Below are 17,212 nucleotides of genomic sequence, written 5' to 3'. Positions count from 1 at the left end.
AGGAGAAGCTCAACGTAAGAGACATTTGTTTCATGGAACAGCAGAAAGACCACGATGGCCATGCACAGCATGAGATTCAGGGAGCAGGTAGACTTCTGACCAAAGAAACCCAAACAAGTCCCTGAGGAAAGCCCATGGAAGAACTGACCTCTGGTTGGTGGGATACAGCTCCACATCCAGAGCATTCCAGGCTGCAATGCTTGTCCCACAGAACAGGCACTGCCAGCCGATCATCGCAGACTCACTGTTGCCAAAAAACAGGAAGAAGCAGCAGACTGCAGAGATTAACATGGAGCCACCTGCAGAGGGAGTTCAAAGTCAAAAAGAAACATGAGGCCTGTGTCTTGCACACGGCTGTCACTCACAGTTCTCATCCCATCTCCCACCCTCACTGGTACACCTGAAGCCAAGGCTGCCTGAACTATTAGATTCATCCTCCACACAGAGAGAGCACAGCTGGAACCCTCCCATGGCACCCCAGCCATGGCATTAGATCCCTCTGCATGGGTCGGATCACCAGACTTAGGAAGGCTTCTGAAGTCACCACACTAAGGTGCTGCCCAGCTCAGAATGATGGGACAGGGCAGATAGGGGCATTTGTTGAGAATCTATTATGTACCAGACATTGTTCTAGGTGCTTGAGCTACATCAGTATCAGTCAAAAAACAAAAACAATACCTCAGTCTTGATTTGAAACCAGGATGTCAAAGAGATCTGTGCCTCTTGTTCAATGCAGCGTTATTCACAATAGTCAAAATATGTAGTCAACCTAAGTGGCCATCAACAGATGACTGGATAAAGAAAATGTGGTTTACATACACAATGGGATACTATTCAGATATTAAAAAGAAAGGAATTCTGGCAGTCACAGTGGTTCACGTCTGTAATCCTAGCACTTCAGGAGGCCAAGGTGGGTGGATCACTTGAGGTTAGGAGTTCGAGACCAACCTGACCAACATGGTGAAAACCTGTCTCTACAAAAAATACAAAAAGTAGCCAGACTCGGTGGTGCACATCTGTAATTCCAGCTACTTGGGAGGCTGAGGCACGAGAATTATTTGAAGCAGGGAGGCAGAGGTTGCAGTGAGCTGAGATGGCGCCACTGCACTCCAACCTGGTGACAGAGCAAGACGCTGTCAAAAAAAGAAGAGAAAAAGAAGGAAAGAAGGAGGGAGGGAAGGAAGGAAGGAAAGAAGGAAAGAAGGAAGGAATGAAGGAAGGGAGAGAGAGGAAGGTAGGAAAAGAAAAGAGAAGAGAAGAGAAAGGAATTCTGCCATTTAGGACAACATGGATGAACCTGGAAGGCAGGATGCTAGATACAGTCCATGGGGTAAGCCAGGCACAGAAACATCATCTCACTTTTCGAGATCTACTACATAGCATGGTGACTACAATTACTAACAATGTATTGTATATTTCAAAATTGCTGAGAGTAAATTTCAAATATTCTCACCACAAAACATATATATGTGTGGTGATGGATATGTTAATTAGCTTGACTTAATCATTCCACATCGTATATATGCATCAAAATGTCCATTGTACCCCGTAAAAATACAAAATTGTAATTTATCCATTGAAAATAAAAACATAATTTTAAAAAATCCATTCTCATGGAGCTTATAACCTGGTGAGAACACACCTGTATATGGGCTACTGAAGGGAAACCTGAAGAAAGGCGGTGCTATTCTGCATTTACCCGAATCCCCACCCCAGAGATCTGACCTGCCCTTTTCAGCCCTACTCTATACTCTGTACTCTATACATGAGCTCTGTGAACAATACCCTCTACTCACTAACCCCATGGACTTTCTTATCAGTTTGGAGGGGAAAGTGGCTGGAGTACCTCTTCCCAACTCCTCCCCTGGGGTAGAAGGCCTTTTCTGGCAATGGCTGCATCCCTCCAAGACCCCCGTTCCTCCCAGGTAGCTCTTGTTCCATGGTTACAGCCCCCACGGAGCTCTGTGAGTGCAACTGCTCCCCCTTGTCCTCATAGCCATAGAGGTGGTAACTGCTTCTCACTTTTGCTAGTGTCTGGGTGCCTCACCTGCCTTATTTGTTTCCACAACCCTGCCCACACCTCTAAAAGCCCTATGAGTAAGGTTTCCTTACTAGAACTATCTGGGTGAATCCCTTTTCCCTTCCAGAAATCTAAGTATGCAGTCCATGAGGTTAGCCTCGCAGGGCTCCCAGCAGCGTGGAGAAGTGCAGCTCAGATCTCTGGGGTGGGGATGGGAGTGAACAGAAAATGAGCAGCACAGCCCTTATAGAGCTAATAGGAGATCCCATCCAAAGAAGACTGTCAAATGCCGCCCAAATCCAGTAAGTTCAGCCTGGAGGAACTTGGTATGCAAGCTCCAAGTCCAAGGTGGATGCAGAGCATGGCAAAACAGGTTGCAGCCCAGGAAAGTGACTGGCGATGAGGTAGAAATAGGGTGAACAGAAAGGTGGGAAGGAAGCAGGTCTCAAACAACCAATCGGAACACAGGGCACGAGTGCCCCACCAGGCACCAGGACCCTGTGGGAGGAAGGTATTCCAGTTGGCAAGAAGCCAGAGACTGACCTAGCCTCAATAAGAAATGCCTCCCCAGGGATGGGCCTCAGCCCTGAGTGTCACCCTCAGACTTGGGGCTGCAAGACTAGTGCCAATCCTTGCTGATGAACTAGGAAATGATAACTGCCCAACTGGATCTTGCCCACTCTGGGAAGCAGTAGGGCTGTGAGCAGGCGCCTGGTAACCTTTTTCCAAAAGCTAGGACAGAACTAGAACAGGGGAAACTGGCATGCTTAGGACCCCAAGTGCTCTGTGGACAATACCCTCTACATCCATACATCCCTCAGAGGGGCCAGCCACGGGGCTTGGCTTACAGTAAATGCTGGCAAGCACTTGGTAACCACAAAACATGATCATCTGACAAATCAGCTAATACTCAGGGAGGCCTTCCCTGATCCTTCAACTCTGTTAGGTGTTCCTGCTATAAGTCCCCAGGGCCCAGTGTACTTCCACTTCTATAATTCTTATTCCTTTTGTAATTGGGAGGCCTGGGTGCAAATGCCAGCTTACGTACTACCTGTGTGACCATGAGTGAGTTGCTTCACCTTTCTGTGAGCTGTTTCACAGTCCCCATCTCTAAAATGTTGATTAAATTAGTGCCTACCTCATAGGGTTATCATGAGGGTTCAATGCGTTAATATTGAACACATGTTCAACATTAATAATATTCAATAATAATAAGCATGTCATAGTGTTGAGGTAAATGAAATCTCTAGTTGAAGTCTGCCTCTCCCAACAGATCATTTGCGCCATAAGCACGGGGATATTGTCTGTTTCAATTACTGTTGCATTCCCATTGCCTCCCACCCAGCCTTGAGAGAATAAGTACTGTATAAATAAATGTTACTGAATGAATAAATGAGTGGGTAACAGCCTAATCAGGAAAACTTCTACTCCACTGATAACAAGAAATGACTCGCACACTACAAAGAGCCCAACAGATTAAGCAGAACAAAAATGTGCTTGCAGATTTTCTAGCGGGGTTGGTCTGAGAGCTGGGGATAGGGCTATTTCAAAGTGGTTCCCCCACATCCCATATCCCAGTGAAATAGGTATTAATTGAGCACCTCATCTTTACCATGCACTGCCAGTATCACAGTCGACCCACTGCACGTCAGGCCTTTTACTAAAGACTGAAGGGTAGAGAGACAAGGAAGGCCCTGGCTGAGCTCTTAACAAGCTTGCCTCTAGCTCAGAAACAAAACAGAGACATTCACAAGAGAGTAGGCTATAAAGAATGATTAAATATTAGTTCTGGATCTCTCATTGGAGAGCATGCCTTTATTTAACATTATAGGAATTGTTTTGATCTGTGATGTATTCACTATAAGAAGGGCTTCAGTGGTGAGGGAAAGGATGTCTGCTGTCTCACCATTCCGCCTGCCCCTGTGCCCAGCCACATGGCCCCCACTCCACTTCCTTGAGGGAGCATGTGGCAGGTCGTTAGGTGGTGGGACGTTCTCGTCGACATGGGCACCCACCTTATCCTTATAACCCTGCCTCCCCCAAAACTTCCTCAGCTGCTTCATGAACAGACCAGAGACTCCACTGGTAAACTCTGGGACTCATAAGGCTGGTGACAAATGGCAGAAGTGTCACATGTCTGCTCTCATACCCCTATCTCATTGAGGAAAACAGAGGTATTATTTTAACAATGGAAATGGAAGCTCAAAGAAGCTCAAAGAAGTTGACTTGGGTCAACACATAAAGCTAATCTTGGCAGAGATGGAGCCACCTGACTCCCAGCCAAAATATTTTTTAAGATGACAACCTATAGTGTCTTCTGCTGAAAACTTGGTGTTTGGAGCTAACCTAGGAAAGATGCCATCTTCATCTGTTCTGGTCAGTTCAGTGGCACTGCTGAGTATCAGCTCTACTGCAGGCACTGCGCTGGACACAGGGGTCATGGAAATGAGTAAGCCGTTGTCCCTTCCTCCATAGGGCCTCAGGACTAACCAGGCACTCCCTCTAAGAGAGGAGAACATGAAGTCTGCCATACCTAAGAGATGACTCCACCCTCACCACGAGATTAAAAAGCTGAAGTCACAGGCACTTCTCATGCTCACCACGCTGAATATGCATGCTACTGTTTATAATAGTGATATTCAGTATTAGCCAAATGCCAGGAAAAGAATTCCTTTCCATGAAGACCTGATCAATTTCCTCTTCTCCAACAAAATGACTTCATGATTTATTTTGTTTTGTTTTGCACGTTGCTGCTAGGAATCTTCCTATTAACTTTCCTAATCAACGACCTCCCTAAGGCAGGTCCCTAATGGCATGTTTATTAATAACATGTTGTCCACTTCCCCACCCCTGGCCTTGACTCAGATTCTAATGTACATTTTCCCTGATCCTCAATGTGTACATTTTGCTTCTTGTTTACCATTCATAGCATGTGTTTCTGTAATGAATTGCTGCAAGTCCCGATGGAATGAGGCAAGGCATACATGAATATAGCTACCATTTTTGAGAACCTACAATGTGCCCAGTATTACAGGTACCTTATGTTCAATTCTCACAAAACCCTACCAGCTAGATGTGGAAATCGTTCTCTTATAAATAAGGAAACTGAGGTCCAGAGAAGCAAAGGAACACATTCAAGGTCAAACGGCCTTTCGGTGATGTCTTCAACATGGCTCTGTCCAACTCCAAAGCCTAAAGTGGTATTGCTATTAAATAATAAAAGTAATACAGTTTACCTTGAAACATCAAACCATCATCCAGGACCATTTTATATATTTTTCTGACAGTAATCTGATGAAGAGACAGGGTGGATGATATTACTACCCTTTGAAGTGCTAATAGATTAAATGACTGTCACAGAATTTCTCTGTCAGGAAATGAACAAAAATCCCTCGCCTAGACCAAAGATTCTCGACTATTTCCAAGGAGCTCTGGAGTTTTCTATAGGCACGCATCCTTGGCTCTATAGCTCCATGTGCGATCTTACGTGTTGGGTTTATTGTGCAATAATTACTTAATAAAAGGGAAAATTTTCCTGTTTTAATACACTTGAAAGTCACTACCCCAGTGCATTGGAGCCCAGAAGTGACCCTGCTGACAACTCACCAATCATCTTGAGCCTTCCAATTCTATCCATGAGCAAGGCAGAAATGATGTTTCCGGGTAAGACAGACAGGCTGCCCAGGAAGCTGACGAGGTAAATCAGGAAGTCATTATCTTGCTCCAAGTCCATGTGGCAGCCCTCCTTCTGCTCCAGAAAGGTGGAGTTGATAAACTGACAGTTAATGAACTTATGCTCATAGAGGTCTAGGGAGAGAAGGAAACCTTCGGTTCATGTAAGTGCAAGGGAGCTGGAGAGAGAAAGGCAGAGGCAGGGATGAAGTCTGCCCCCTCCTGTAGGCAGGCTGTGGTAGCCTTTGCCAGTCAGACAGCCTCAAAGTCAAGGTAATATGTGGTCATGTCATCAAGGTATGGATGAATAGAGAAACTTTCAAAAATGTAATGACCTGTTCGAGTTCCTAAAAGCAAGGGGGAATTAAACTAACACTGAGAGACTTAAAAATTCATCCTCTCAGCCAGGTGTAGCAGCTCACATCTGTAATACAAGCACTTTAGGAGGCCAAGGTAGGAGGATCACTTGAGCTCAGGAGTTCAGAACCAGCCTGGGCAACATAGTGAGATCTTATCTCTACAATAAATAAATAAATTAATTAATTTTTCTTTTAAATTAACTAGGTGGGGTGGTATGTGCCTGTAGTCCCAGATACTCTGGCACCTGAGGCAGGAGGATAACTTGAGCCCAGGAGGTCAAGGCTACATTGAGCCATGGTCATGCCACTGCACTCCAGCCTGGGCAAAAGAGGGAGACTTTGTCTTAAAACAAACAAACAAACAAACAAACAAAAAACACTCTCCAGCTGGATAACAGTTCTGTTTGTACTAATCAGGTGACACTGAGACACTGAGGACCATGACAGCTAGGCATCTCCTTGGAGGCTACTTGGCATAGGGAAGCAGAACACAAGAGAGTTGGTTCCAGATGGAGCCAATCACTCCAGAGCCCCTGCTGTGGTCTGTGCCAAAACCTGAACGTTCTTAAAAAATAAAAGCCATTGGCATTGGAACCAGTTTGAAAGTCTTCTGACACCTTCTAAGATCAGCTGTTCTGACAGAGGAAGTCCTAAACAGGCTCCCCAGAAACCTGCGTTTGGGGAACTGGCCCTGCTGTTGACCCTGTTTAACCTCCCTGAGGCTCTACCTAAAATATCTACAAAATTGGAAGAGTACACCTGATCATCTCCACTGCTTCTCCCAGCTCTGACATTTCCTGACTACATGTGTTTGCAAGAATCTCTATGATCAGAGTATTCAAATGAGGAGGCATCATTCAAACTTGAAATCATAAAACAATATGCCAGTTTTTAATGACACTTAGTAAACTTCTGGAACTCATCATTGTTTCAAGATCAGTCTAAAAGGAAATTCAGGAAGGTAAGTGCCAGAATGAATTTTTAAGAGAGTCTAGAATATTTAGAGACCAGATATTGAAGCTCTTGAGGCCGATATCATAGAGGAAAAAGATGTCCTTATATAAACTATCCCTTGCTGCTGATGCCAAAAATAAAGCATAGATCTGGACATAATGCAAGTAGTTCTGTGGAAAGATTGCAGGTTTTACAGCCAAACCATTGAGGAATGAATCCAAACTCCCTCCACTTGCTAACCACGGCCTTGAGCAAGTTGCTTAAGTCTTGATTTCCTTAACTTGGTTTCCTTATCTATAAAAGAAGGATAAAAAATTGGCCGGGCGCGGTGGCTCAAGCCTGTAATCCCAGCACTTTGGGAGGCCGAGACGGGCGGATCACGAGGTCAGGAGATCGAGACCATCCTGGCTAACACGGTGAAACCCCGTCTCTACTAAAACAATACAAAAAACTAGCCGGGCGAGGTGGTGAGCGCCTGTAGTCCCAGCTACTCGGGAGGCTGAGGCAGGAGAATGGCATAAACCCAGGAGGCGGAGCTTGTAGTGAGCAGAGATCCGGCCACCGCACTCCAGCCTGGGTGACAGAGCAAGACTCCATCTCAAAAAAAAAATAAAAAAAATAAAAAATAGTACATTTCTCCATTGAGACGATGTAGGTAAAGCCCCCTAATGAAGCTCAGTTGGTTTCCTTATACCCCAACTTCACTTGGTATGTTATTAATTTATGATGAGGGTAGTAAAAGTAACAAGAAGCGATGAAGTGGTAGAATTTTGTGACTTTTTAAATCACAGAAATCTGGAATAGTATGATTTTAAAATAGTCTTCATATTTCACTTTATGCACAAAATGTGAACAGATGTAATTTTCCCTTTTCATTTATTATTGTGAGAACATGAGTCTTACATTTTGCAAGTTTCAAATTATGCAAGGTCTTCAAGAATGCATGCATTCCCTGCATAAAATGCAGCCCTCCTGGAATGCTAGTTGTTATTTGTGTCATCCTTCGTTTGTACGAAAGACCCTTCGTGTATAGCATCAGCCTCACTGAGATGAGGATATTTGGCTAGAACTTTTGTTTCCATTTCATTTGTGATAATACATTAAATGCCTTAGCAAAGGCTGTGCACCTAATTTGTGCCATGCCTGAGGCTAAAATCCATTTCCCCACCAAGGCTTGGCATTTGTATCTATGAATACTTTCCTACTCCTGAAGTTTATGCCTGAGCATTTTGATTCTTGGACAACACTAGTTGTCTCTTGTTACAGTCTATTCAGTCTGTCAATCTTCTTACCTACCTGTGTTATAAAAGATGGTTGATTCAATGGTACAATTTTTGAAGTAGGTATCTGTTGATGTTACATCTTCAAATTAGCACTCGTCAAATAATGTGTCCTCAAAGAGTACATGTTTAAAGTACATTCTTGTGAACCTGTGGGAAGAGGTTGACCTCTGAGTGATTCATCTGAGAAGAAAAGAGACTTAAGACCAAAATGGAAAACACAGCAAGGCAGAAAAAGGAGATCTGCAAACAAAAGGTGCCAGAGCATTATTTTCAACCCGGACTACTTCCCCACTTCTTAGCTGGGCTTCAGGACCTGGAAGCCAGTGTCTAGTGTAGGTGCATACGGAGTGCTATGCACCAACCTCGTGGTTTTCAAAGGCAGGTCCACGGACCTTCTGAGTCAGAATCACAGAAATGTGAAATAGTGTGAAATTTAAATATTAATAACATCTCACTTTCTGAGATACTTTTAAAACAAGCAGGTCCCTGGACTGGTCCTAGAAGTTTTGGAAGCCATAGAATTGTGACGGTCTGAGAATCTTTATTTTTTTAAAATTTTCCCAACAAAAATGTGGGGAAATAGGTACTTTTATTCATACTATTGGTAGAATATAATCCATGCAGCCTCTTTGGGGAGCAATTTTGCAAAATTTGAAATGCACATTCTCTTTGACCTAGGAATACCACCTCTAGGAATTTATCCTACACATACTTGTCCATGTATTCAAAGAGATACATTCACTGATCTTCATTGCAACACTGCTTGTAACAACAATGGATTACTACCTACATACATATGTAATAGATGCCATATAATGGAATACCATGTGGCCATCATGGTAAATGAGGTAGATCTATATGTGTTAATATGGAATAATCTTTAAGATATATTGTTAAGTTAAAAAATCTAGATGCAACATAGAGTTTATAACATGGGCTCATTCAGGTAAGAAAATGTATGGATACATATGCTTCCAAATATATCTGGAGAGCTACACAAGAAACTGATAGAAATGGTTGTTTCCAGGGAGGTACAATGGAAGTGAGGAATAATACACTCAATTTTCACTTTATGCCAAGTGTATGTATTATTTGTTCACTTCTTTTTAAACTCAGTTAATAAGATAGTAAGGCACCTAGATGATTATGAGGTGCAGCCACATGTGGGAGTCACTGCACCTCTCCAACTCCTGCATATTTAATAGGAAAGAACAATGCAACATTTAAAAATATATTTCACATTCATTACCATCTTCCTCTGTTGGCTATATTTAACAAGCTTGGTCAAACTTTTAGGCTGGAAACCTTTAATTATGTCTTCATTTGTAAGTAATTACAACACATTCTTTCATTTTTCTATTCATTCACTTACATACTTAGTCTTCTGCAAACACTGAGCATGGTACTAGGTCCTCTGAGTATAGAGTGGAAAGACAAGGTCCCTGCTCTCCAATCTAATTGGAAAAAAGTGCAAGCAAATAGGCAACTACAATACAGTGGAAATATGGTTGTTTTCTCCCCATATTGAAGACTTATCTCTTTTTTTGTTCATTATTTTTATAGTTGCTACATAGAGTAAGTTGTCTCACTATTGTTTGGTGTGTGACTTCTGATAACTTAGGCACATCCCTCCATCATCTCTTTTTTACCACACAAGGTGAATCAGTTAGAAATCACAGAAACTCCCTCTTTTGATGCCAGTGGGAGTTTCAAACCTTATAAACCCCCGCCTGTGAGTAGGATCCCTCACTCTGCCTCCAGCACCAAACCATTATAAAAACCCTGAGCCAGTCTCCTTCCCTGCTCTCTCAAGCCATTTCAAACTTTCCTGAGAGACCTGCCCTGCTCTCAGTGGACACCCCGAAAGTGGAGATAATTAACATTCCTGTATTCTCTTGGTCTGAGAGTGTGGCACCATCAGACACAACATTCAGACTAAATGTTGGTTGAGATTTCTTGGTGTTTGCATGGCATAAACTACAACTCATGCAGTGAGCTTGGTGTCACTGTTCCTATTAACAGGACACACTCGATCTCTAAACCAACTCCAGGACACAGCTGGACATGCTATGTGGCTTGGCACTGTGTCCCTACCAAAGTCTCCTTTCAAATTTTAATCCTCACGTGTCAAGGGATGAACCTGGTGAGAGTTGACTGGATCATGGAGGTGATTGCTCCATGCTATTCTCATGATAGTAAGTTTTCATGAGGTCTGATGGCTTGTTTAAAAGTGTGTGGCAGTTCCTCTCTCCAACTGCCACCATCTAAGATGTGCCTTGCTTCCCCTTGCACCATGATGGCAAGTTTCCTGAGGCCTCCCCAGCCACACAGGACAGTAAGTCATTTAAACCTCTTTTATATGAAGTGCTCAGCCACAGATACTTCATTAGAGCAGTGTGAAAATGGACTAATAGAATATGCATAGTGGCATAAACTCCCTTCATGTCATAAAATTTTGTCATTATTTTGCTGTATTCTAGTATTTCCCTAAAAATATAGAAATAGGGCTCATTCATATATATATTCAGGAGTCTCTGACCCTTCATGTATTTGATCTATTTCTAAATCTTTTGTTAATGAATTGAGCATGCTATAATTAGTACCATATTTAATGATGTTAAATTAAAAAATTATAATCTTCACAGAAAAGTACAATTTTACAAATATTGTCATAGACATCATCATTATCAACAAAGATAACAGGTCATTTACTCTCAAAATATCCTCTTGTTTTGTAATTCTTCCTTCCTAGACCTTCCCATCTCCTACAATACTCACAGTGAACTACTGATTTATTTATATAACTTTAAATTAGTTTATATTCTATAGAATTTATAGAAGTTGTATCTTATGTATGTACTTTTATTTGTTGTACAGGAACAGCTCTTACTTCGTATTCAGAGTGACGACAATCTATCCTTTATCTGTAGGATGTGAGGCTTAGTATGTGGGAAAACCAGAATTTTCCTGCTCAAGATCTCTGTGCCTGGACAGAAACCAAAGAATATGAGAAACAAGTCGCTTCAGCCTAGATAGAAGAATTCCTCATAGGAAAGGCAATACTGTGCCCAGATCCTACACAGAATTAAGAAGCAATAAACTTTGGGTAAACTGGAAAATTACAATTGCTTGCAGGCTGCATTCTTGCTTTCCCATGAGAATCAAGTAAAATCATTGTTTCTATATAAAAATTCATAAACAGTGTGTTGGCACAGAGAATGCACCACCTATCTCTTCAACATCAAGTTGTCCCATGGACCAGGCAGGCACCCAGCTGCTGCTCTGTGACATTCATCACCTGGTTTGTGCCAAAGACATCCATTCTCGAATCTCCTTCCAGATAATGACTGTGCGCAGTGAAGATACTAAGGTGTGGCTGGTTCTGGGCAGATGGAGGATTCCTGGTGGGCAACTGTGCTCAGGGAGGAACCAATGGCCCTGATGGACTTAGCTTGGAACACTGGGCAGTTAGGAAGCCCCATCAGCTTCCCAGCCTTCTCCATCACTAGTTGGAAGATTGGCACTGCAGGCTGACAGTGTCTACAGCCTCACCCGGCCTCCTGTGCATTTTTCTGCCTCCATTAGTTAAAACTGCCTTTGCTACATGTGAGAATATTTATTTCTGTAATACCAAAGTTTTCTAACCCAGAAACTTCAATGGTAGGAGCAGAACCACAAATAAAGAGAGGATCCCAGAAGAACTGTTAGATTCAGAGAAATCACAGACCTCCCAAAAAAGCAGTTCATCTTCACCTGAGCCTGGAACTTTCCCTATCTTATTTGGGTGCTGAGTTCCCCCTGCAGCCTCCTTCTTTCTCCCTGCAGGAAAGTTGTGTCTGGGCTCACACTGATGTCCCTTGCCTTGGTACCTTTCACACAATAATACGGGGCCAAGTACTTGGCTCTCAGACTGTTCATTTGCGGATACGGTGAGTTCTTGGCATTGTTTCTGGAGATAGTGAATCTGCCCTTCCCAGAGTCTACTTAGTATGTTTTCCTTCCTTTGTACTTTATATCTATTACTCACTGAAGCCCCTTCCTTGGAGCCTGGCCGATTCAACTGATACAGTAACTACTGAAAGTGGATCCAGAGGCTGCACAGGAGAGTCTCAGGGACCTCACGGGCTGTACCAAGTTTCCCCAGACTCCAACAGCAGCAACTCATACTGCACACCTGCAATCAAAGAGACACTGTGATCAGAAGCTGCCATACATATCCACTCTTTCTGTCATTCAGGTCCACTCATACTCAGTATCCCTCTAAGTGTCCATGTATCTATCACCTTTAAACATAGTGACAAGGAAAACCCAGCTTAGCCCAAACCCCATTGTGAATCGTTTGTGTTCACTCTTGATCACCAAGTGGAAGCACCTGGGAATCGGGCTGGGGCTCCTCTTTCCCAGTTACAGAAAATGAGCTGGGCTCGTTTTCATCAGGAGAGGGAAGGCCCTCTTTGCTGGTCTCCTCCTCTCTAACAAGCTCTGGGGTGGGACACCTGAAGAGACAGCAGGGCCCAGAGCAGATGTGAGACTCCTGGAGGAGTTAAGAGGCAACGGCAGAATTTGGGACAATATAATTTCTTATTATGTGACTGTGCTATTAAAATTACTAAGCAATTTTTATTTTTTAACATATTGTATTATACAAATAGAAATATGACTGTATTAAGCAAACTTTAAGAGTTATAAAGAAATAAATAGGAAACAATAATAAAATAGAAGACTTCAACACCTTACTTTCAATAAAGTGTAGAACATCCAGAAAAAAAATTCTTAAGAAGCCAGTGCACTTGAACAATACCATTCATCAAAGTAACCTAATAGACATTCACAGATCATTTCAACCAACAGCAGCGTAATATGCATACTTCCCAAGCACAGATTAAATATTCTCCATGATAGGTTATATGTTAGATAAAAAAAAATACATCATAATATGTAAAAATGTAACGTCAGCCGTTCTCTTTCTCCGTGTGCCACCGACCTTTCAAATGCTTTTTGTAAGGCTACGATTATCATATTACCAGTAACTGACAAGGGCAGAAGCAGAAAAAGAAACTACAGACCAACATTCCTAATATAAGTAAATAAACCACCTGCACAATAATGGTCAACTAAATTCCACAAGACTTTAAAAGAATCATACACCAATACCAACTCAAATTTACTTTTGAAGTGTACCGCTAATTCAATGTCGGCAAATCAATAAATTTGACATGCCAATTTAAGAGAATAAAAGAAAAAATCCTATTAACTTCTCACCAGACACAGAAAATTCCATTTTAAAATGCAAAGTTCCATCATAAAAATACTCTAAACAAAGTAGTAATACTGGAAAATAACCTGTAAATAATAAAAGTCATTACAAAAATCCATAGCTATCATCCTCCTTAATGGTGAAATATTAAAATACTTTGTCCCAATATCTGTATCAAGGCAATAATAAATGTGGAGTCATCTTAGTTCTAAGTCTCAAAATTAATTACAAAAATTGAGTATGAACAACAGGATGGTATTGACATAAATGCATATAGAGAGCTCAGAAATAAACTGGTATCTTGATGGCAAACTAATTTCAACATGAAAACCAACAATATACAATGGCTAAATCAGGGTCCCTCCCAAAGAGGGTGTTAGAAAAACTGGATGTACACATGCAAAGAATCAATAATTTTAGGTTAGAATTAATACAAAAAGCAATTCTAAATTAGTTACAGTGTTAAATGAATGGCCTGCAATTGTAAAATTTTCTCTTGCAAAAAACTTCAGAATGATTTTCTAGATTTTACATTAAAAGCACAGACAACAAAAGCAGAATTGAACAAGTGGGACAGCATCAAAATAGAAAGATCCTGCAAAGCAAGGAAAAAATTCCTACAGAACAACCTACAGAATGGGAGAATATAGTTACGAGTCACGCATCTGAAAAATTGTGAATATCCAAAATATAGATGTAAATTTTAAAACTCATTAGCAAAATTATAATAGCCTAATTATAAACTGTTCTGTTTGACACCTTAAAAATTTTTTAAGAATGTAGATCTCATGTTAAAGTTCGTTCTCCATGGGCAATTATATGTTTTAAGGTACAGTGAGCTAGGCTGTACCTTACAGTTATTCAATCCAACAGGAACCTAGGGGTGTTATAAATATCCTTTATAAATGTTATTAAAAGTGCCATCAGTTGCCTCTGGGTTAGGTAAATTGTCATTGATAACCCCGGGTGGGCTTGATTCCATCAGAGCAGAACTGGAGTAGGTGAAATTCCATGGTGATTCACACTTCAGTTCTCTCTGAGACTTCCAGCCGGTACGTTCTCATGACTTAGCTTAGGGACATTGTAAATCCCTAGACATCCCCCTAAACTGTCATCCTCTACATCTCAGAAAAGTGTTATGTCCATCTGTAGCTTGTTAAACCTAAAAAACAGGCATAAAGAGACTCTAAAATAAAATAATGATTATTTGAGGATGGCCATCACAATGGGAATATGCAAGGTTGCATTCAGGTAGGTAAAGGAAGACAAGGATTTTGAAAGAAAAATGAGGAGGGTTGGATGAGTAGTTTTGAGACAATTATTCCAGGCTAGAAGGATGAACAATAAGGGTGACATCAGTGTAAGGTTGGATAGGCAGTTGCTGGGCAGATGTACTTGGAGAAGTAATTATTTTGTGGTTGCTGTGACCTTTGTGCAAGGTTGTGGTTTTGCAGTCTATTTACCATAGATCTTGTTATCAGGGATGAGTGTGAGAACCCTCCCTCATGGCCTTCTCCAGCTTCGTTCATCAGGGTTTTAATACTAGTGGCTCCATTTTGATTCTGACAACTTTGACACCCATTTTGTAACACTACTGCTGAAGAAGGTGACTCAATGACAGTTTGCAGAGCACAGGATCAATTCCACATCCACGTCTCATGTTGACCAGGCAGGCTTACCCCCTGCAGTTCCCATTGGTCATCTGCATTCCCAGATGTGTCTAAACACAACAAAGTGTAGGGTCCTGAGCAATGGGAGTGAAGATAGTCTCATCAGTCTCCCCAGTGTGGCTGCAGGAGCCACAGCTTGAGACCCATCTGAGCTCCAGGAAAAGAGCTTGAGCCCTGGAATTTAGACCACAGAAACCACATTTTATTTTTCAGGGAACAGGAAAAGCCAATGAAAAGGGAAGAACAACAACTAAAAAGAAATAAAACAAAACAAAACCTGGATTGCAGGCAAAAGGATCACCAGATTAGTGCTGGTTCTGATTTGCACACTTTAGTGTCAGCAGGAGAAGGATCAGACAGGAAACCTGTGAGGTTCTACATGACATTGACACTAGCCCAGCCCCTCTCATTGTTGTAATCAGAATCCCTAAAGACTGGTCTAGTCAGGGAATCTTTCCAAAGTTCCTGTCCTGAGTCTGATTGGAGAAGACACACCAGGCACCCCAGAGTTTCCTCAGGACTCTGATCCTGGTGATCATGGTTGAGGACTTTTCATCTCTGTAAGTATCAATCTGCATTTTGTGCATATGAGAATAGATTATCATATTAAAATAATCATTTTAAAAATATGTAGAGATGACATTATTAGGCACAGAATTCCAAACTTAGAGAGGTTCACTAGAGAAGCTGAAGAAGAAGATGAAGTCCCACATCCTGACAGGAAATCAGCCTCCATGTGCACCTGCCTCTGGGGTTGACTCTGATCAATGGGTCCTGAGCACCCCTGCAGCTGATTTCCCCTGCAATGTTCCTGCAGGGAGGTTTCTGTATGGGCTCACACTGGCTTCCCCTCACTGCCTTTTGCACGGTAATAGAAAGCTGTGTCTTCAGCTCTCAGACTGTTCATTTGAAGATACAGTGTGTTCTTGGCATTCTCTCTGGAGATGGTGAATCTGCCCTTCATGGAGTTTCCATAGTATGTGCTACCCCCACCATCACTAATAGCTGAGACCCACTCCAGCTCCTTCCCCAGAGTCTGGCTCACCCAGCTCAAGTAGTAGTTACTGAGGGTGAATCCTCCAGAGGCTGCACAGGAGAGTCTCAGGGACCCTCCAGGCTGTACCAAGCCTCTCCCAGACTCCACCAGCTGCACCTCACACTGGACACCTGCAAACACAGAGACACAAAGATCAGAAACTGCCACACATATCCACTGTTTCTCTTACTTATGTCCCCTCACACCCAATATCTCTAGTTCTCCAAAAATCACCTTTTAATATAGTAACAAGAAAAATCCAGCTCAGCCCAAACTCCACGGTGGGTCCCCTGTGTTCAGTGCTGATCACCGAATGAAAACACCAACGAATCCCAAGGCTGGGGCTCCTCTCCCAGAGCAGCAGGGTCAGGGCTGGACTGATTTTCATCAGAAGAGGGAGGCACCTATTTGCATGTCTCCTACCATATAGCAAGATCTGGGTTGGGACGTCTGCGGCAAGGGCAGGGCCCAGAGCAGATGTGAGTGTCCTCAGGGATTTTAATGACAGTGATTGTATTTGGGGAAAATGTGCTGCAGGAAGGTTTCTGTATGGGCTCACACTGGCTTCCCCTCACTGTGTGTCTTTCGCATGGTAATAGAAAGCCGTGTCCTCAGCTCTCAGACTGTTCATTTGAAGATACAGTGTGTTCTTGGCATTCTCTCTGGAGATGGTGAATCTGCCCTTCACGGAGTCTGCACAGTGTGTGCTACCCCCACCATCACTAATAGCTGTGAAATTGTTCTGTGATAAACATTGAACAACTATCACATTTTTAGTTATGTTTAACTATGTGTATAAATTATGTTATTTAGGAGTCAGTGGTTTCTTCATTTACAGATATAAAAGTGAACCCATACATGGAGGGGCTCTGTATGTGTCTAAGGGCTTTTACCTGGCATGAGTGAGTCCTAGTATCTGGGCCTACGCTCCTCACAGCTGGCCTTATTGTTCTCTTATCCA

Source organism: Chlorocebus sabaeus, chromosome 2 (genome assembly GCF_047675955.1).
Source record: "Chlorocebus sabaeus isolate Y175 chromosome 2, mChlSab1.0.hap1, whole genome shotgun sequence".
NCBI classification, from domain to species: domain Eukaryota; kingdom Metazoa; phylum Chordata; class Mammalia; order Primates; family Cercopithecidae; genus Chlorocebus; species Chlorocebus sabaeus.
Note: the sequence above shows the minus strand (reverse complement) of the source record.